The following is a 22,596-nucleotide window of genomic DNA, read 5'->3' as shown; positions in this document are numbered from 1 at the left end:
GACAGAGCTGGGCAGCTCTGCTTAGGGCACGTGGCAAGAGCCCTGCGATGGCGGCGGGACACCAGGGCTTCTGGAGGAAAGTGGCGGATGCTCCCTGGCTCCGCCTCCACGTCAGCCCCAGCGAGGGGCAGGGAGAAGAAAAGAGCCTCAGACGTGGTCTGGTGGAGTGGAGGAAGAAAGAGGACCCAGATGCTCATGCGTTGGGCAAGGGAAGCAAGTGCTTCCCCACAGCTTGGCCTCAGGTGCCTGTGCTCCTGCCCCCTTGGTCCTTAGCTGGTCCCTGCTGCTGCTCCCCTTGTGCCTGGATGGCTGGAGAGAACAGCAGACTGCAGAGCTGAGCTGTCCCAGTGCCCCCAGGCACCCCCCTGACTCCCCCCCACAGCCCTGACCCCCAGCTCCGAGCCCAGTCCCTCTGAGCTGGAAACCCCCTCGACCCCATCTCCCCCACAGCCCTGATCCCCAGCTCCGAGCCCAGTCCCTCTGAGCTGGAAACCCTCTCGACCCCATCTCCCCCACAGCCCTGATCCCCAGCTCCGAGCCCAGTCCTTCTGAGCTGGAAACTCCCTCGACCCCATCTCCCCACAGCTCTGACCCCCAGCTCCAAGCCCAGTCCCTCTGAGCTGGAAACCCCCTCATCCCATCCCCCCCACAGCCCTGACCCCCAGCTCCGAGCCCAGTCTCTCTGAGCTGGAAATCCCCGACTCCATCCCCCCCACAGCCCTGACCCCCAGCTGACAGATAGTGTCCCTAACACAGTTATTGCTCTTCGCATCCTCTTGACTCTCCCAGTTTCTGTGGCCAGCGGTGAGCGAAGCTTCTCAAAGCTCAAATTGATAAAAACATACATGCGAACATCAATGTTGCAACAAAGACTTGTTGGGCTATCTACCTTGTCAATAGAACATGACATTGCTCACAGCATTGACTTGGAGGAACTTGTTTCTAAATTTGCTAAACTTAAAGCATGGAAACATAAATTCTAAATTATAACATGTTACTCTGTGACCGTGTATTGTGTATAATGTATATGATTTGGGGGGCAGGGAGCGGCACAAGATGGAAGTTTTGCCTAGGGCACAAAATATCCTTGCACCGGCCCTGCTCTGATCACCTCACTGGCTTCCTCTCATCCACTGTACCAAATTCATCCTTGTCAACCTCCAACGTTCTTCACAATCCATTCCCACCCAACTTATCCTTCTCTGCTTCACAAATGACATCAACCCTGACCCCTACTTATCCACTCCTCCCATAAACATCTTCGTATTTTCTTCCATGCCATGCATAGAACACCCTCTCTATGCTGTGTATGCTATCACTGCAGCACATGCACTGTCTACTAGCCAGGGAGCTACAACTCAATGTGCGGGAAACTGCCCATGTAGATAAGGCCTTAGGCTTAGGCTTATGCCTAAAACTACCATTATCTCCTTCAAATCCCTTCTCAAGACCCCCTTCTGCCATAGTGCCTACAAGAAATCAGTTGATGCTTGATGGCTAGGCTAAGGGGAGTTGGGAAAGTAAATATTTATTTATAGAATTACAAAACATTGTCTATGTGCATACATGCACGCACACACGCAGCGGGCATACTTAAAAAGTTAATATTGATTCTATCAGTATCCTCCTATAAGTATCGGGAACATCTCTGAAACCTGTAATATCTCCCATAATGAAAATGAACTTTTACTCATGGCCATAATATGTGTGGCTGTGTGTGTGTGCTGGCAGCTGTGTTCCTGTCCGCCAGGTTTTATGTTGCTCAATTTAGATTGTAAACTCTTTGGCATAGAGGCTGTGCCTACCAATATATTTGTACAGCACCTAGGACAAATAGACACTGTATAAATATACAGAACCTCAAGTTGCTACAGTAATGTACATTTTCAAAGAAACAAAACTCAAGTTAGGTACCAAGGGAGTGGGCTCCAAATTCCCATTTTTGTTTTTAAGAATCTCTCCCTACATTAACAATAATGAAATAGTAATGTTTTGTCATGCAATTATGAATTATCTGATCTTTTGGATTTATTAGTGAGAGGGCCGAACACATGATGAAATCTTAGTTTAGTATGAAATGATGTACATTAAAATAATGCCTTCTGGCCAGTGATTTCACAGTAGAATAGGATTATTGTTTCACTGAGGTACACAGTGGAAAAAGCAGAACCTCGTGAACTGTTCCCCATATCAAGGAATACACTATAGCGGTTCTACTGTACAAATAAAATAATAATAATGTGAATGTTTGTGTGGGATAGGATATGTGCCTTTGACATCACTGTGACTTTTGAATGTTATAAAAGAAATGAAAAATAAAACCTCTTACCCAAGAAATACAGCATAATCAAAATGTTATGTGCAAAGCTGAGCCTTTGGAACAACAGTGCATAAAACGCCTGCCATACAAAAGCAACAACAACAAAAAAACGATTCAAGGCAAAGTCTGTATTCTCCCTATTATTCTCAGGCTGGTATCCAGTTACAGAAGAGTACTGAACACATCTCAAAAATGAAAATAAGTAGTACCTTCAACAAGCCTTTATCAGTTATGCAATCAGAGGGCCCCACGCTGAATGTTTACTTAGTTAGTATGTAGCCCTATTGTTCTTAATGGGATTACTCAAAGTAGTAAGCACTAGGTTTGCAGGACTGGACCCAGAGATGATACATTTTATCATGCAAACACAAACTGTAAGAGAGTATATAGGTGCTATTTGTGTCATAGTTTTTTTCAACATACTGATTTTATCTTCTTTCACTGAATATAGGTTTAGCTCCTTTAAAATACATAAATAACCTACTGGTGGTTAAATTTGGGTACAGACAGGAGGCAGGATCATGCATGTAGGATTTTAACCCAGAAGTGTCTAATACGTGATCTGTAGAGCACCTGCTGTGGACCAAGATGATTTAGCTACTCACACAGTGACCATTCCTTCCTATTTCCACCTGCTAAAGTGCATTAAAAGAACTAAAAATATAAGGATTTTTCCATATTAGCAAAAACTGTAGGAACGTAATATAATTATGAGGAAGAAATGGTCTGCTTGCTTATGAATGTGGAGGCTGGCGATCCATGGGACAATCTCAGTATTAAAATATGTTCCACATTATGAAAAAAGTTTGAAGACCATTGATGTAGTCCACTTAGCACGAAGGAGTATACACCACTATTCTGATACATTTATTATCTGACTTTGTTTCAGTGCCTCTAAACTGATAGACTTTAATGCCAGAAGGGACCATTGTGATCATCTAGTCTGACCTCCTGCATATTGCAGGTCACAGAACCTCATCCACCCATTCCAGTAATAGACCCATAACCTCTGGCTGAGTTACTGAAGTCCTCAGATCATGATTTAAAGACTTCAAGTTACAGAGTATCCATCATTTACACTAGTTTACACCTGCAAATGACCCATGCAGAGGATGGCAAAAAAAATAAAAACCCTCTGCCAATCTCATGCAGGGGAAAACTCCTTCCCGACTCCAATTATGGTGGTCAGTTGGACCCTGAGCATTTCCACAAGACCCACCAGCCAAACATCTGCAAAAGAATTCTCTGTAGAAACTCAGAGCCCTTCCCATCTAGAGCCCCATCGCTGGGGATATTTGCTATTAGCAGCCACTGATCAGCTACATGCCATTGTAAGAAGTTTCATCATACTGTCCCTTCCATAAGCTTATCTCAAACAATCTTGAAGCCAGTTAAGTTTTCCCTCCCCACTACTCCCCTTGGAAGGCTGTTCGAGAACTTCAGTCCTCGGTGGTTAGAAACTTCCAAGAACATAAGAACGGCCATAGTGAGTCAGACCAAGGGCCCATCTAGCCCAGTATCCTGTCTTCTGACAGTGGTCAGTACCAGGTGCCCCAAAGGAAATGAATAGAACGGGTAATCATCAAATGATCCACTCCCTGTCACTCATTCTCAGCCTCTCGCAAACAGAGGTTAGGGACACCAGCCCTGCTCACCCTGGCTAATAGCCAGTGATGGATTTATGCTCCATGAATTTATCTAGTTCTTTTTTAAATCCTGTTATAGTCTTGGCCTTCACAACGTCCTCTGGCAAAGAGTTCCACGGGTTGACTGCGCTGTGTGAACAAATACTTCGTTTTGTTTGTTTTAAACCTGCTGCCTATTGATTTCATTTGGTGACCCTTAGTTCTCGTGCTATGAGAAGGAGTAAATATCACTTCCTTATTTTCCTTCTTCACATCAGTCATGATTTTACAAACCTCAGTCATATCCCCCCCTTTAGTCATCTCTTTTCTAAGCTGAAAAATCTAAATCTCTCCTCATATGGCATCCAATTCCATACCCCTAATCATTTGTATTGCCCTTTTCTGAACCTTTTTCAATTCCAATACATGTTTTTTGAGATGGGGCGATCACATCTGCATACAGTATTCAAGATATGGACACACCATGGATTTATATAGAGGCAATATGATATTTTCTGTCTTATTTATCTATCCTTTTCTTAATGATTCCCAACAGTCTTAGCTTTTTTGACTGCCGCTGCACATGGAGTGGGTGTTTTCAGAAAACTATCCACAATGACTCCAAGATCTCTTTCTTAAGTGGTAACAGCTAATTTAGACCCCCATCATTTTATATGTATAGTTGGGATTATGCTTTCCAATGTGCATTACTTTGCATTTATCAACATTGAATTTTATCTGCCATTTTGTTACCCAGTAACCCAGTTTTGAGAGATCCTTTTGTAGCTCTTCGCAGTCTGCCTGAGAGGTAACTATCTAGAGTAGTTTTGTATCATCTGCAAATTGCGCCCGCTCACTGTTTGTCCCTTTTTCCAGATCATTTATGAATATGTTGAATAGGACTGGCCCCAGTATAGATGCCTGGGACATACCACTATTTACCTCTCTCCATTCTGAAAACTGACAATTTATTCCTACCCTTTGTTTCCTCCCTTTTAACCAATCACCAGTCCATGAGAGGACCTTCTCTTTTATCCCATGACAGCTTACTTTGCTTAACAGCCTTTGGTGAGGGACCTTGTCAAAGGCTTTCTGAAAATCTAAGTACACTATATCCACCGGATCACCCTTGTTCACATGCTTCTTGACCCCCTCCAAGAATTCTAGTAGATTGGTGAGGCATGATTTCCCTTTACAAAAACCATGTTGACTCTTCACCAACAAATTATGTTCATCTATGTGTCTGACAATTTTGTTCTTTACTATAGTTTCAACCAGTCTGCCTGGTACTGAAGTCAGACTTACTGTCCTGTAATTGCCAGAATCACCTCTGGAGTCCTTTTTAAGAATTGGCTTCACATTAGCTATCCTCCAGTCATTTGGTACAGAAGCTGATTTAAATGATAGGTTACAGACTACAGTTAGTAGTTCTGTAATTTCACATTTGAGTTCCTTCAGAACTCTTGGGTGAACACCATCTGGTCCTGGTGATTTATTACTGTTTTGATACCATCTGGTCCTGGTCCATCTAATTTCAAGCCTAAACTTGTTGATGGCCAGTTTATATGTATTTGTTCTTACATCCACAATTGCGTTTAACTTAAATAACTCCTCTCCCTCCCTCATACTGATCCCTCTGATGTATTTATAGAGATCAATCATATCTCCCCTCAGCCTTCATTTGATTAGGCTAAATATACCAAACATTTTGAGTCTACTCTCATAAGGCAGGTTGCCATTTCTCTGATCATCTTAGTAGCCTTTCTCTGCACCTGTTCCAGTCTAAATTCATCTTTCTAATACATGGGAGACCAGAATTGCACACAGTATTCCAGATGAGGTCTCACTGGTGCCTTGTATAATGGCACTGTTACTTCCCCACCTCTACTGCAAATACCTTGCCTGATACATCCTAAGATTGTATTAGAATTTTTCACAGCCACATCACATTGGCAGCTCTTAGTTCTCCTGTGATCAGGCACCACACCCAAGTCTTTCTCCTCCTCTGTCACTTCCAAATGACAAGTCCCCAGTTTATAGCAAAAATTCTTGTTAGTCCCTAAGTGCATGACCCTGCACTTTGCACTATTACATTTCATCCCATTTTTATTACTCCAGTTTTCAAGGTCGTCTAGATCTTCTTGCATGATATTCTGATATATACTACTGGTTGCATCGTTATTAGGTAAACTGTCCTGCTATCCACAATAATGGATACAAGGCAGGTGAGGTAATATCTTTTACTGGACCAACTTCTGTTGGTGGACACGCTTTCAAACTTTTTACCTTGTCTCTCTCATATCCTGGACCACTATAAACAATACTATCTGCAATAATAAGCATTTAAAGAGTGTTAGTTTTCTTTTGTAACCCAACACCACACACTTGTCTAACTCAGAGCCAAAGACAAATTGAAGCAGTCCCTGGTAACTATGTGTTCATTTCTTTTCTTACATATGTCCTTCCAATCTAGATAAGATATGTGAATAGCATATGGATTTTTACAGAAAGGCAGAATTTTCACTTGGAGGAGCACCTCCAGGCTATCCAAATTGCCAATTCTGTTGGTTATAAGTATGATGGATAATAAATTCATTGAATCCTCACAGAAACCTCATAACAATGTTCTTCCTTTTCCTTAACTACCTTTCCCTCCTTTTATTATGAGATATGCATCCAAAATCTGCCCAAACACAAGAATAATAGTGGACATGTAATTGAATTTACCTGAAATATTTTTTCCTTTAACTCTTAAGACTGAATAACTGCACAGCATATGGTTTCTCACTTTTGTGCTTGCTGCTCTCTGTTGATTCACAGCTGGGCTAGGGGGATTGTTCCAGAACAACAGAGGGAGTAAAAGAGAAGCTGCACAATTCCAGCAGTGAGAGAACAAGGATTTATGCCTGTAAGTTCCTGAAAAAAAGGTTCTGATCACAGGATACTCTAGTTAAAATTATCTAGTAAGTTAGACCAATGGTTGCATTCCCATCTTAAAGTTAAAGAAAATCTCTAGCTTAATTGAAGACATTAAGGAAACTACTAATCAGTCTTGTTGTGGAAAGACCTTGCAAGCTGAATTCCAAAGTGTTCTCTTCATTAGTTCCAGTTATCGATCTACTTTAGGCACTTGCAATCATATATATTCTATTTGCCAGGGCTCTGGGTCATTCATCAATAATAAAATTAATGAAATCCTACAATAATAAAAGAACAGTAATGAAAAAATTGTGAATTACAAAAAACATTGTGTGTCTTTAAATTATCCTCAACATGCCCAGCTCCAAGTTTCAGCAGGATCCCAGAGTAGCTGCAACATTGCATTATAGTGTATGCAAGGGTATCCCATCAATATGGGGATCCTGGCAAGGATGGACATCACAGGACAAAAAGAATCCCAACAAGTATGTTCTTAGTTACTGATGTGCTGAATGTCCCTCTTTGCTTGTACACCAAGGGCACTCAGTGTACCTTGGTGAAGTGACTAGTTAACGGATTTGGTGCTTTCTTTTGCAAGTCACTTTTTAATGCCACTGTTAGTCAAATCTCCATCTACTCTTTTGAAATTAAGCAGAAAATAAAGATTTTATCTTCCTTTGCTTTGCTTATTTTTAACAGAGGCACTACAGAATGATGATGGTGTCCTTTCGGTAAAACAGAATGTCAGACATATATTCTTCTTTTAAACATCTCCTGGCCTTTCTCAAAAAGGTTAAGGTGGTTTAAATAAATTTAGTCAAAGTAAATGACAGCTGAGGAAGTACTAGAAAACTGTACTTATTACCAACTTCTTTTCCTTAAATTTAAACAAGTCATTTACCAAACTGTGGTTTAAAGAGATCATGATGGTGTACGCACTTGCTACAAAAAACTAAAACAACTTTAAATGGTAAAGAAGTGTTGGGGGGGCGAAGAAATTATACACAGATGTTAATGTATGGCTATGACCCTCCCTAATATTACAAGCTATGATTTAAAAATGGTTACACAGCAATCTGGTCTTTCCTATGAATCCTTAACTGAGAAATGTCCTTTTCATGCTTTTACATCACCTTAATGACAAACATAAATCAAACATACAAGAAAACTATAAATCCACAAATCATTTGCGTCAAACTAACAGGTATTTGATTTGAAAGTATTATTATTAGGGCCAGGGAGGGAGTAATATCTGACCACTGGAATGGGATTTACCATTTATATATACTATACAAGACTCAACATTAACAATTCTACCAAAGGTAAGCAACTAATTATGTTTAACACAGCAAAAATTTTATCCTAAGAGCCCAGGAGCAGACTATTCTCCTAAATAGCAGTAAGAGAATTAGAAACTGTTTATAAATGGCATGCGTTCTGAAAAATAAATTCTCAGCACATGATAAATTAATTATCCATGGACAATTTCAGTTTGGTGTTTCTCACCCAAAAAAAGTAGTCATCAGTGTGTGTGTACTAAGCTTCAGGAGACAGACAGGAAAATATGCCTTGGAAGGGGCTTCTTGACTTGCCAGTGGTATTAGTCAAATTCTACCTTCTTTTATAAAAACTGAAGTCAGTGGAGTGGCACAGGAGTAACAGAGAGAAGTTGGTCTACCTACACCAACTCCAGCTCAAACATACAGAGTAAAACAATGACTGGTCAGATTGCTTGTGCTGAAAGGATGGGGGCTGTCTCCCATCTCAGGCGTGTTAGACAATGGGATCCCAAGCAGTTTCTCTGATTGGCTGAGACTGAGCTGCCACCTCCCACCATGAAACTGTAAAGTTGTTTTACATTAGCATTGTGTTTGAGTAAATGAACTAAAAACTCTGCTCTGCCAAGTTTGCTACCAACTTAATTAGTTGCCTTTACATGGGGGAAATGTTGAGGGCCAGGATTAGGGGGAGTGGGTCAATTAACTCCAGAATTAACTTGGAGGTCAGTCATTGCCACAAGGAAGTGATATTTTTCTTACAGTCCCCTGGGCAACTATATACCCAAGGTGAAAAGCATCCCTTACTTAACTCCACTGATGCAACTAAACAGCAGCAAATTTGCCCCTCCTATTTATCGTTCTTCATCAAAAAACCTCATTGTACTTTTGAGTCTAACTTGGGGGAGAATTTCATTTTTCCCCTAGCCAGGTAGGATTGAGACAATGATATTCTGCTAATGGTTAGAATTTAGTTTGCAAGCTTATTTCTGCTTTCTAAAAGCTCTAACTAGGATGAGTGTAGTACCAAATTTTATCTCTCTATAATTGTGATAGATAAATAGATAGATAGATAGATATCCCGAACAGTAACATGATCCCAAAGGAAATCAAGATCCAATTGCCAAGGAACCTACCAGCAATCTGAAAAAGCTTGCAGAATGTGATGTGTACCACAATTACGATTTATTGTGTCATGTGAACTTTGCTAATAGCTAGTGGAAAGGAGCATAAAATTCTACATTTGCAACACACATTATCTTACCTGCTACGATCTGATGTCAACCACAGAAGTGGTCAGGCCACAGTTACCAGAGCCATTATTTCTAAACGAAATAAAGGCATCTGGAAGTAACTATTCTCACTACTTCACTGGAAAGCAATCACATAAACCTGCCGATAGCAGGATGATAACAGGTGTCAACACAGTAAGGGAGAAAAATACCAAGTGAATAATCCCATAAGTTCAATATTAGGAAGCTGTTTAGTGCCCTTCTCTGGAAGCATGACGTAACATTAGTTTCAAATGGGATAAAAATTATAAACTCATCTGTCTTATCTTACTATGTCTTTCTAAACAAGATTTTCTGACTTTTTGTTTTACTTCAATACATTTTTCCTAATCATGCCCACTGCAATATTCAACAATAAAGGGTAGACAGTGCAATGTCATTGGAATTCAGAAGCATGCACTGGCTCAAATACACCACAATTCACTCACGAGGTTGTCCAGAGACACACACCCACACACAGATAACCAGTGAGATTCCAGTTGTGAGAATCACCAAAGTAAATTTCTATTACCCCAGTAAAATCACGTGTGTTATTCAATACCACTTTTTAGTACTTATTTGTTTCCTGTGCATATAAAAAGAGAGGGGATTCATTTATTTAGCTCTCAATTCAACAAGCTATTTGAAAATTAAGGTTCTGATCTAGCAAGGTATTTAGAGGACATAACTTTATCTAGTCCTTTAGTGCATTATTTTGTCACTAAGCCCAACTCACAAAGAGTTAAGAAAAATGATTTTTTGAGTCATTCATGGAAAGATAGAAAATTTGCATTATATTATACATCTGTCTAGCTCTAATTTCTCAGCTACGAGGAGATATTTCAAGATTAGGAGATGCTAATTAGAAATTGATTTAGATAGATCAGATAATGTGTAACACATTTCTACAGCCATTCCTCTGGATCACTTGTGGTCATGAAAGACCCAATAGCACTTTTTGTACGATTGGGGCTGTTCTCCCTGGTATCCTGGCAAAATTCATATACCGGTAGCTACATTCTGCCTACCTAAAATTCCCCTGTGGTTTCAATTAGATATGGTATTGTTCTTCATGTCCTGTCCTAAGGTATTATAAAGTATTTCTTTGGGCTCGGAGGGATTTGAGGTCAAGAAGATTACTCACATGCTTAAAAGTTAATCACCTGTTTGAAGCACTTCATTGGATCACGACTAGAATGTTCAACACACAGCAGCCTGAGCCTTTAAACAGCTTCTGCATTTCTTCCTACCAGTTGCTGCATTTCAGAGAAAGGTAAAGTGAGTCCTTATATACACACTCTGGTGGTGGCTCTGTGCAAATGTACATGGATGTGACACAAGGAAGGAGCCTTCCCACTTTATGGCCCAGTGTAGGGGGCCAGCACTTCTAGTTCCATGATCAGAAAGACAGGCAACCTCTCTCTGTGTGTATTGGGATAAACTCACAGATAAGTTCTAAAATGATCCCAAATTACCCCAGGGAAGTCATTCAAACAGTAACAGTAAGACTGTAACTTTTACAGCCACAGACTGTTAAGCAAATGTGTAGAGGGACAAACAGTCCCCAGAGACACACTGCCTGCAGAGATCACAGGCAGGCACAAACACTCTGTAAGAATACAAGTGCTCCTCCACTACTGGCCTCAATCATCCCTGTGAAGCAGGTGCTAGGGTCATGTCCCATATCCCCTCTCCATCCAAACACACTTCCACCTGCTGGAGGATCTAGTCTCTGTGGTGGTGCCAACACACTCTGCTTTGGGCTAATGACACTTAAGCAGCAGGTGCTGAGTTGGCATGCAAACTGGAAGGGAGAAGAGCGAGGAGGCAGAAGTCCCTATGCCCAATTTGTCCCTAACTCCTCTTTCCCCCTCCCATATTGCACACACACAGGAGTGGACCCAGAAATATTACTCCTATGTAGAAGCATCCGGTATCTGTTAGAGACAAAGACTGCCAGTTTGTTAAGCCATAGGAAAGTAAAGGGTCAATAACAAAAGGCATGATACACAAATGATTGTTTTAATTATCAAGTTATCAGAAATCCATGGTTTAGCATTTTCTTTCCAAGCATGCCAAGGAAATAATTCTGTCTGACTTGCTGCAATTAGACTAACACGCAGCCATTACAAAACTCTTGTTCTCAGTACACATTTGCTCCTTTTAAAGATTGGGGGGTGAAGGTGGGTTTTTTTAAATAAAGAAAGATGGCATTATCTGCTTACTGGCCCAGGAAGAACGTCTTACAAATTTCTCTCAAGTTTCCATAGAAATGCATTGATTAGAGCATAATTTCAGTTAATATTTTCTTCTTTCAGAGGGCTATGCTTGCTTACACTAACTGTGCACCTTCCCCTTGCAGTCGTTTTCATCTTTTGTTTGGCTCAGTAGGTTTCCTAACTGGTGGATTTTATTGAGTTAAATCAAGCTGTCACTTCATCTGCCTGAAGGATGACTCAAATACAAGACATAATAATAAAAGAAAAGTAGGATAAAATAATCTTGTCAAGCCAGAAAAACTGATTGCTTGAAGTTGTAGCCTTCAATCAATACTCTAATTCCACAATTTATACCTCTCTCAATTGGAAAGGAAAGAAACCCTGATATGGTATTTCTTGGCTCACTGACCAACTTTGATCTTCTATGTGAACGTAAGATTAGCAAGTGCTTCTGCTTAGTGAAATCACCTATGAAAATAGGAAAGCAAATAAGTGACATTTGAGGCTCAAAGTAACTTTATTAATTTCAGAAATGCAAGGGGTACTTATTGCTTATATGGTGTGGCTCCAACACTGGAGATCACTGTGCAGTTAGAGATTTGTGTATTAGGTTATTATGAAAGAATATAAAACTACGGTTTCTGATTTTGGCCCTAACAATTTAAGAAGGTGAGTCATCCCCAAAGTTCCCCCACATTTTCAATAAAATTGCAAAGACAATGGATAACTGAAAAAAATATATGTTATCACTGAGAAGATGAAATTATTTGAATATAATTTCACACTTTTTTGAGGAAAAAGAGGTTGCAGTCTCACCAAGATTAGCCACTTGATGAGTCTGGTCAAATACAGTGCACACCAGGCCATTAGAAGTACCAGGCTCTTATACAGTATGTTGTACTATTTTATGATTTATTAATTTGCGTAAAAAGTTCATTGCTCACAAAGGCCTGCTTTTATTTGTAAATTGTAATTCATTTGCATAGCTTTTAATAAACATAAAACATTTCATTTAAAAATTGTGACTGCTCTTTGCCTATCAAGTTTCTGCTTTGCTTTCATAATTTCCCCGCCCCCCGCCCCTGCTGCAGGCAAAAAACAGGAAATAAAAGTTCTTTGTTTAGCAAGCCTTTTATATTTCACCCTGCCACCTGCCTAACTTGAGTTGTGGCATGCTATCAAACAGGCCCTTGAATTCCAGTTGTCTTTCTGCCCTACACTTAAAAAAAAAAAAAAAAAAAAAAAAAAAAAAAAAAGCCTGTGTAGATTTCCATGTTAGCTGGGATATTAAAAGTGCCAGTCCACATTGTTTGAAGTAATAAATAATTAAGATAGGGTAACATGCTGTCATTTTTCTTGAACTGGGAAGATCAGCTTTTTAAAAAATATTAAATGCCTATTTTCTCCATCTGCTGGGGAATATTTCTTTAGTTTTAGTGATAAACTCCAATCAAAACAAGAAGTAAAAGTTAAAGAAAGAAACCTGCCACCTAGAATGTGCGTCTGGTCTCAGGCAAGTGAGACACCTAGCAGCCCTGCAATCTATCTCACATGCTGCAACCTGTCCGAGGTTCCCCTCATGATAAACAACAACAACATTAGTGAAATTCTTATTGGAATTGAATACCTGTAATTCCTATTGACTTCATTGTGCTCAGCACCTGTCAGATTAAACCAATTCTTTTCATGAATACATTCAAAGATCTCAAAGGACTTTAAGAAGGTAAAGGTGAGAATTATTACCCCCATTTTATTGAGACCCAGATAAGTTATGTTTTTAATTCTAGGTCATACAACAGCAATATCAGGAAAAGTACTCAGGTCTCAGGCTCTAACCACTAGGCCATGACACCTTCCCAAAAGATGGTTTATATCACTAATTCAGTTACATCGCTGCTCTGGTTCAGTTCTGCCATCAGGGACAACAGTATTCTTGACACTATTTCTCCAAGGAGTGGGTGGTGATGAGTCCCAGATAGCAGGGATCTTTGAATTACTGAGATACTTTCAAAGGCTGGTAATAAAGTTGCTCCCACAAATTATGCGGATGTAGCAAAAGAAAATAATTGTGTGCTAACTAATCAACCTTTGAGCACACAAAACAGCACTTGTGCACGCAGCTACTCATTACTTCATATGCTCTCTTTACATGGGCCATTGCTAGAAGTGAGTAAACCGTCTGTGTTTGGCTTGTGTGGATTACAAGAACTTGACACAAGATCTATTGTCAGGTGTTAGTAAATACTCAAGTCCTGATGGTTTATCTGGAGGTTTATACTCTTCAGGGTTAGAGTTAGAGTTAGAGTTAGAGTTCAGATAAGTAACAAGGAAAATCTTTTGGAGTTTCATCCTGTAATCTTCCTGCCAGCAGCTTCCCTTCAACATGGCTTCAGCTTTCACCTTCCCCGCCAAAACCTCCCATACGCCACACATCAGTTTTTGAGGTCAGTTCCCTTCCCCTCACCCCACTTTCTGGACACATCATCAGTTGGCCTGATAACTTCTCTCTGGACCCCTATGGCCCCAATTAAAATGTTGTTCAGTCAATGCCCCGTTCAGCATAATGCAAGCAAAATGTTAATGTAATAGTTGCTAGCATGCAGGAGGCTGGCTATCAGAGCTGCCATTCTCCACAACCAGCTCTTCAAAGGTGGAAAGGTTCAGGGGAGAAAATGGGGAGCTATTGAGAGACAAAGAGATAATCAGAGACTGCAGTAAGGCTGTCGGAGAGGCTGGAAAAACCATGCTGGAAGACTCTGAGGGTTTTGGACTAATTGGACAGTTGCAGGGAAGGAGGCTTCCTATTTCACCACCCATCTTGTTGGATGAGGACATGGGTTAATCCCACAATAGCCTCAGAGCTCTACCTCCTGCATGCTGGGGATAAAAAGACTCTAGACAGTTCCCCTTTCCCTTGCTTCCAGCATTGTTGGTATTGGATGGTGAGATGATATGGGGATGCATAAGTGGGTAGGAGTGAATTTGGAGGGCTGAATAGTGTGAATGGAGGCATCAGTACGTGAATGGCAAATGGATTTGCTGGGTAATTACATCCTCCAATGGGCAACCACCAATGTTCCCTTTCACAAATGTCTGAAGTAATACCAAAAAGGTTTCATAGAATATCAGGGTTGGAAGGGACCTCAAGAGATCATCTAGTCCAACCCCCTGCTCAAAGCAGGACAAATCCCCAAATGGCCCCCTCAAGGATTGAACTCACAACCCTGGGTTTAGCAGGTCAATGCTCAAACCACTGAGCTATCCTCCCCCCCACCCCCCAAAAAAAGTGTGTGTGTCATCCTTGCGCAGGGGCCATGCTAACCTTCTCTGTATCGTTCCAATTTTAGTATATGTGCTGCTGAAGCAAGCACAAGTTTCCTGGGTTCCTCCACCTCTGGTCACAAATGGAATGGGTACAGCTAAGTTTCCTACTTCTTCCTACCTCTTTTCTAGCCACCTATCACTTTGATTCACCATTGGCTTACTCAGCATGTTATTGCTAGTAATCGTGTGCTACAGTTTTCTGCTTAAAGATGTTCTCTCTTTTTTTTAGGAGGAGGGATGGTATGTCCCTAAACACCAACACCAGCTAAACTTTACACTTACATTGAGTGCTGAGTAACTACTAGGCCTAATGTAAATGATTATTCCATAAAAACTCATGTCAATATTTTATTGCTCTACATTAGCATTGTGCTGGGACAGCAGTGTAGACAGTGCTTCCACGCCCTCTTTTCCCCATCAGCTCCAGCTAATTGAAATATTTTTTAAAATCAGAGGTAATGGGGTTAATGATGCCAAGTTACATACAATAAAGGAAGTACACAAAATCAGGTTAACATTCATCCACCATGTCTTGACTTTTGGGTGCTTAATTTCTCAAATTTAACATTACACTTAAGTAGTTTTTCCACACATAGCAAAAAACATGGAAGCTAAGACAGATAAAAAGGAACATCACAAAAAATGTTACAAGATACTAAAAATAGGGATTTAGATCCGAACCACTTTTCAGTCACAGAGGGCTTACAGTGTTTGCTACATATAAAATAAATGTATTTAACATTCCTAGTTCTCTCCTTGGTTCTTGCACATTTTGTCCTGTCAGTAATTTGAATCTATTTCAAATTACTGATGAGTGTGAACTGCTGCACTGAAATGCGATTATCAGGGACTAACACCTCCTCTTTCCCCCTCACTCAGGAAGTGGGGAGAGGAGGAGAACTAGTAAAGGGAAACATAGCTTGCTGGTGTCCTTTAGAACAGAATTCAGTCCTTTTTCAGTCCCCTGCAGTGATGAGGGCTAAAGACATATCCTTGTGGTGATCATTGGAAGTTCAGGGAGGTGAAGGTGCAGATTTACCTGAGCTCCCTGAATTTGTGGGGTTGTTTGTGGTTGGCAGAAAAGGCACATAGCACTCTGCAAGTCCCCACACAGTCCTGAGGTAAAAGGAGACATCACAGGTGCTCCTCTGCACCCATGGCCTTGAAAGGGTGACGCCATAAGTAGAGGCAGCATCTCTGGCATAAGAATAGAAGACCAGAGACAGGTAGGCCCAGCTAGAGTGCAATATCACTCTTCATTTCAGTGCATGAAACTGGTCACATGATTGTTCAGCTGATTGTGCCAAAACATAGCCTTATAAAACCATTTGTTTAAACTTGATCAGATCTTCATTCATTAGACCAAATGACAAACTTGTAATCAATTGAACAAACACAATTTGAATAAAAATACTGTGTAAGTAAGAAGCTATCAAAAAATCTACATGGATGTAATTAGGAAATTTCAAAAAGGGTGGAGAATTCTGAGGACTAGATTCTGCCACATAGTTGCAGTAAGTAGCATCTCATTCTGCAAATGGTCTCAGTGGAACTACTCAGAGTAAGGTAATAATAAACCTGAATAATGCTGGCAGAATCTGGGTCTCGATAAGTTATATACTTGGCCTTAGGAGCATCTGTGATACACACCCAAGATAGAGGTATTCACCCATAACTCCAGCTCTCCACAGACTCCAACTTTGGCCTGGTCTACATTTTGGGGAGGGGGGCGGGTGGGGAAATGGATCTAAGATATGCAACTTCAGCTACAAGAATAGCGTAGCTGAAGTCGACATATCTTAGATCGACTTACCTCCCGTCCTCACAGCGCAGAATCGATGGCCGTGGCTCTCCCGTCTACTCCACTTCCGCCTCTCACCCTGGTGGAGTTCCGGAGCCAATAGCAGAGCGTTCAGGGATCGATTTATCGCATCTCAATCCCCGATAGATCAATCGCTACCTGTCAATCCGGCAGGTAGTGTGGATGTACCCTTTGTGATGTTCCAGTAAGGAACAGGCTGTCATAAACAGATAAGTAAGAGTTGATAGAACAAAAGTGCTTCATATCTCTTTTGCCTGTAAAGGGTTAACAAGATCAGTGAGCCTGGCTGTCACCTGACCAGAGGACCAATCAAGGGACAGAATACTTTCAGATTTTGAGGGAGGGAAGTTTGTGTATGTACTGTTAGAATTTGGTTGTTGTTCTCTCTGAGTTCTGAGAGTGACCAGACGTGCAAGCAGGTTTCTCTCCAATCTCTTTGATACAGTCTCTTATATGTCCAGAATAGTGAGTACTAGGTAGACAAGGCGAGTTAGGCTTATGTTTGTTTTCTTTATTTGCAAATGTGTATTTGGCTGGAAGGAGTTCAAATTTGTATTTTGCTGAAAGGATTTTACTTTGTACTTGTATACTTAGGCTGGGAGGGTATTCCCAGTGTCTAGAGCTAAAAGACCCTGTAACATATTCCATCTTAAATTTACAAAGATAATTTTTACTGTTTTTTCTTTCTTTAATTAAAAGCTTTTCTTGTTTAAGAACCTGATTGTTTTTTTATTCTGGTGAGACCTCACGGGACTGGGTCTGGATCCACCAGGGAATTGGTGGGGAGAAAGGAGGGAAGGGGGAGAGAAAGGTTAATTTTCTCTCTGTGTTAGGATTACTTTCTCTCTCAGAGAGAGTCTGGGAAGGGGAGAGAGAAGGAGGGGGGAAAGTGATGGAATGGATGGAATGCATCCTAGAATACTCAAGGAGTTAATGGAAGAGGTATCTGAGCCTCTAGCTATTATCTTTGGGAAATCATGGGAGATGGGGGAGATTCCAGAAGACTGGAAGGGGGCAAATATAGTGCCCATCTATAAAAAAGGAAATAAAAACAACCCAGGAAACTACAGACCAGTTAGTTTAACTTCTGTGCCAGGGAAGATAATGGAGCAGGTAATCAAAGAAATCATCTGCAAACACTTGGAAGGTGGTAAGGTGATAGGGAATAGCCAGCATGGATTTGTAAAGAACAAATCATGTCAAACTAATCTGATAGCGTTCTTTGATAGGATAACGAGCCTTGTGGATAAGGGAGAAGCGGTGGATGTGATATACCTAGACTTTAGTAAGGCATTTGATACAGTTTCGCATGATATTCTTATAGATAAGCTAGGAAAGTACAATTTAGATGGGGCTACTATAAGGTGGGTGCATAACTGGCTGGATAACCATACTCAGAGAGTAGTTGTTAATGGCTCCCAATCCTGCTGGAAAGGTATAACAAGTGGGGTTCCGCAGGGGTCTGTTTTGGGACCGGTTCTGTTCAATATCTTCATCAACGATTTAGATGTTGGCATAGAAAGTACGCTTATTAAGTTTGCGGACGATACCAAACTGGGAGGGATTGCAACTGCTCTGGAGTACAGGGTCAAAATTCAAAACGATCTGGACAAATTGGAGAAATGGTCTGAGGTAAACAGGATGAAGTTCAATAAAGATAAATGCAAAGTGCTCCACTTAGGAAGGAACAATCAGTTTCACACATACAGAATGGGAAGAGACTGTCTAGGAAGGAGTATGGCAGAAAGAGATCTAGGGGTCATAGTGGACCACAAGCTTAATATGAGTGAACAGTGTGATACTGTTGCAAAAAAAGCAAACATGATTCTGGGATGCATTAACAGGTGTGTTGTAAACAAGTCATTCTTCCGCTTTACTCTGCGCTGGTTAGGCCTCAACTGGAGTATTGTGTCCAGTTCTGGGCACCGCATTTCAAGAAAGATGTGGAGAAATTGGAGAGGGTCCAGAGAAGAGCAACAAGAATGATTAAAGGTCTTGAGAACATGACCTATGAAGGAAGGCTGAAGGAATTGGGTTTGTTTAGTTTGGAAAAGAGAAGACTGAGAGGGGACATGATAGCAGTTTTCAGGTATCTAAAAGGGTGTCATCAGGAGGAGGGAGAAAACTTGTTCACCTTAGCCTCCAATGATAGAACAAGAAGCAATGGGCTTAAACTGCAGCAAGGGAGATTTAGGCTGGACATTAGGAAAAAGTTCCTAACTGTCAGGGTAGTCAAACACTGGAATAGATTGCCTAGGGAAGTTGTGGAATCTCCATCACTGGAGATATTTAAGAGTAGGTTAGATAAATGTCTATTGGGGATGGTCTAGACAGTATTTGGCCCTGCCATGAGGGCAGGGGACTGGACTCGATGACCTCTCGAGATCCCTTCCAGTCCTAGAGTCTATGAGTCTATGAATTTTCCTCTCTGTTTTCAGGTTCAAGGAGTTTGAATCACAGTGATCTTCCAGGGTAACCCAGGGAGGGGAAGCCTGGGAGAGGCAACGGTGAGGGAAAGGGTTTACTTTCCTTGTGTTAAGATCCAGAGGGTCTGGGTCTTGGGGGTCACCAGACAAGGTTTTGGGGGGACCAGAGTGTACCAGGCACTGGAATTCCTGGTTGGTGGCAGCGCTACAGGTTCTAAGCTGGTAATTGAGCTTAGAGGAATTCATGCTGGTACCCCATCTCTTGGACGCTAAGGTTCAAGTGGGGAATTATACCATGACACAGGCATATACAACTGTAGAACATTCCAACCGCTTGTGACTAAAAACTGCCTTTTGCCAACCAGGGTAAAACACACATTAAGGAATTCTACAATAATGGTCAAAAACACAGGTGTAACACCATTTTAAACCAGTGATCTAGAATATTGGAGTACTGTATATTTTCTATAAATAGTTTAAATATACTTTAAATGTAATGTTTTAGATATCAACAGCTGCTATTTTTGTTTCTTTTATTAATGTAGACAATAAAAAACAAACATTTTAGCAACTTTCAGGAAGAAATACAAATGCAACAAGCAACAGTAAGCAGAGGAAAAGTTAGTGAGTCAAATGATGAGTAAACCACATATGCAAAAGATATCCACCCTAGAGACTTGATTCCCACACAGAAAATTAAGGACGTTCAGAATTAAGTACCCTCAACCCAGTCTCTTGGGTCAACAGATATTGCAGCCAACTATACAACTTATGTGACTTCACAGCCTGCTCTGACACCCTGGCCTATCTAGCTTTGGCAAGAAAGGGTGAGTTAAAGAGTATTGTACCACAGTTTGGTGTTAGCTGTGAATTTCATGATTTTATTGAGTTAAGAGAAGATATTTTGGGTTCCTAATAAATTAGGCTTCAAAACTGTTGGTTCAGGAAAGTAATAATCTATAAAGGCTAAATCCTATTGTGCGTGCCATACCCGAGAAGCCAGCCTTTGGACACCAAGATTCCTCCTGAGCAAATCATGGAGTCACCCTGGATCCATAGCTACAACACTAGACTGCAGCAGACCTGACACACTTGTACCCTCACTTCGTAGGGAGCAATGACTAGAAAATCTTCTTAGGGGTGAGGCTACCACTACCACTTACTCCACCTGTAGTCCAACCAGCCATGGCACCAAAACACCACACAGAGAGCCCTTCAGAGCTGTGTACAGTGAATACCTCTGGGATTGTGATATTGCTGATTTTGCTACCTCTGAGCTCTGGTGCAGTTGCGGGGGAGGGAGAGAAACAATTTCCCTCACAAAGATTAAAGATGGATCCAAGCTATGCAGATCAAACATCCCCAAATTGATGGAGGGAGGGAGGAAGGGATGGTTGGATTCAGAGATTTGGTTCAGGGCCATCTCTAATGGGGTACACACAGAATTAGAAGTAAAGTGAATGAAATATTGCCTGAGTCAAAAGAGCAGGATATGGCCCTAAGAGTATATACTCTGCTTCTTATTTCATTTCAACTGGACCTTGGAATTACTGAGGAATTATTACAGTGCATAAATACACAACACCGTGCTTTCTATACTACATAGGAAAGTAGCTCCCAGCTTCACCATTACCAAAGGCAGACTGAAAGTACATCAGAACCTTCAGGAATTATAGTAGTGCCATTACAGGGCTTTAGGGCCAGTACCTCATAATGCTATTGTATTTTATTAAGGGTTTTCTTTCACACAGAAAAGGAATACACACTTGTATGACAACAAACCAATCTCTGACAGGAATAATTTAAAGTGAAGGCACATAGCACAGTCCTAGTATGAGTGGGTGCGACTCCATTATTTTACTATTTCTTTGTCCAGCAGTAGCAGCACCTAGAGTCCCCAGCCCTCTTGCACTAAGCACTGTACGAACACATAGCAAAGAGAGATTCCCTGCCCCAAAGATCCTTATGTAACTCTTTGCAGTCAGCTTTGGACTTACCTTGAATAATCTTGTATTGCCTGCAAACTTTGCCACCTCACTTTTTAACCCCTTTTCCGAGTATTTAGGAGTATGTTGAACAGTACTGGTCCCACTACAGATCCTCTCCATTCTGAAAACTGACTACCCTTATTTCTACCCATTTTCCATATATTTTAACCAGTTACTGATCCATGAGAAGACCTTCCCTCTTATCCTATGACTGCTAACTTTACTTAAGAGCCTTAGTGTGGGACCTTGTCAAAAGGATTTCTGAAAGTCCAAATACACTATATCAACTGGATCACCCTTGTTTTCATGCTTATTGACACCCACAAACAATTTTAATAGATTAGTGAGGCATGATTTCTCTACAAAAACCATGTTGACTCTTCCCCAACATATGTTCATACATGTGCCTGACAATTTTGTTCTTCACTACAATTCCAAAAAATTTGCCTGGTACTGAAGTTAGGCTTACCAGCCTATAATTGCCAGGATAGCTTCTGAAGTCTTTTTTAAAAGTCAGCGTTACATTATTTATCTTCCAGTAGAGAAGCTGATTTAAGCAAAATTATGGGAAAAGTGAAGACAATTTGTATTTTACGTTAATGGAGTAGTGCTTACTTTCAGCAGGTATGACTTCTTGACCCTTCATTCTTAATGGACCAAATTCAGTCCAAAAAGAGGTCTCCTGAAACTAATGGAGTTACCCCAGAGATAGACTGAGACCAACATGCACAGTTATTTCAGGAATCTTGGGCACAATGGAGTGACTTACAGGTAAATCATCAATTCTAACTTTGAATTTCCAGGCTTTGTTGATTTTGTTTCATAACATCATTTAAATATCTATGTTGCTTTTTCTTGTGGTGTTAATAGCTTTAATTGAGAGAGAGAGAGAGAGAGAATATATATAGATATAATATCAGGACAAATATTTGTTGTATAAGATAAACACAATTATCTAAAATTTAATTGTCATACAACTTATTAAAATAGATTACATTTTAATGTGCACTGCAATTTGTGCATTATACAAAACCCTCTATATTTGCAGCTTCTACTGTGTGACTACCCTGACAACCTGCACAACTGAAGATATATGGGCGGGGAGTGGGGGAGGAGAGACATTATCTTTCTCTAAATGGATGTATTTGGTGTTGATAGTCAGATACAGTTTTCACCTTTATCCCAGCTTGTTTCTGACCCACTGAGTTAGTGTTAATCACCCCTGTAGGCACCAGTAATTTCCCCATATGTGGAATTTGATAAGTTAGAGCACCCACTTCATTTCAAGAAGATTCCAGCTGACTATCCAGTTATCTCTAGGGACAGCTTCAAGCACTTCCATGCCGGTCCTTGTATTCTTAGCTTTATCAAGTGCTTTACACTTTTTGTCTTTTATCTCTTAATT

The 22,596-nt window shown here is 40.8% G+C and overlaps 1 pseudogene; it reads right to left on the bottom strand.

Annotated features, from left to right (window-relative positions):
• Positions 1 to 14,910: 14,910 nt before the first annotated feature.
• Positions 14,911 to 15,002, bottom strand: LOC115660099 (annotated as a pseudogene).
• Between the last annotated feature and the right edge of the window lie 7,594 nt (positions 15,003 to 22,596).

This window comes from Gopherus evgoodei, chromosome 11 (genome assembly GCF_007399415.2).
Source record: "Gopherus evgoodei ecotype Sinaloan lineage chromosome 11, rGopEvg1_v1.p, whole genome shotgun sequence".
Lineage (NCBI taxonomy): Eukaryota > Metazoa > Chordata > Testudines > Testudinidae > Gopherus > Gopherus evgoodei.
The sequence above is the reverse complement of the archived record's forward strand: the minus strand, read 5'-3'. Positions and strand labels throughout refer to the sequence as shown.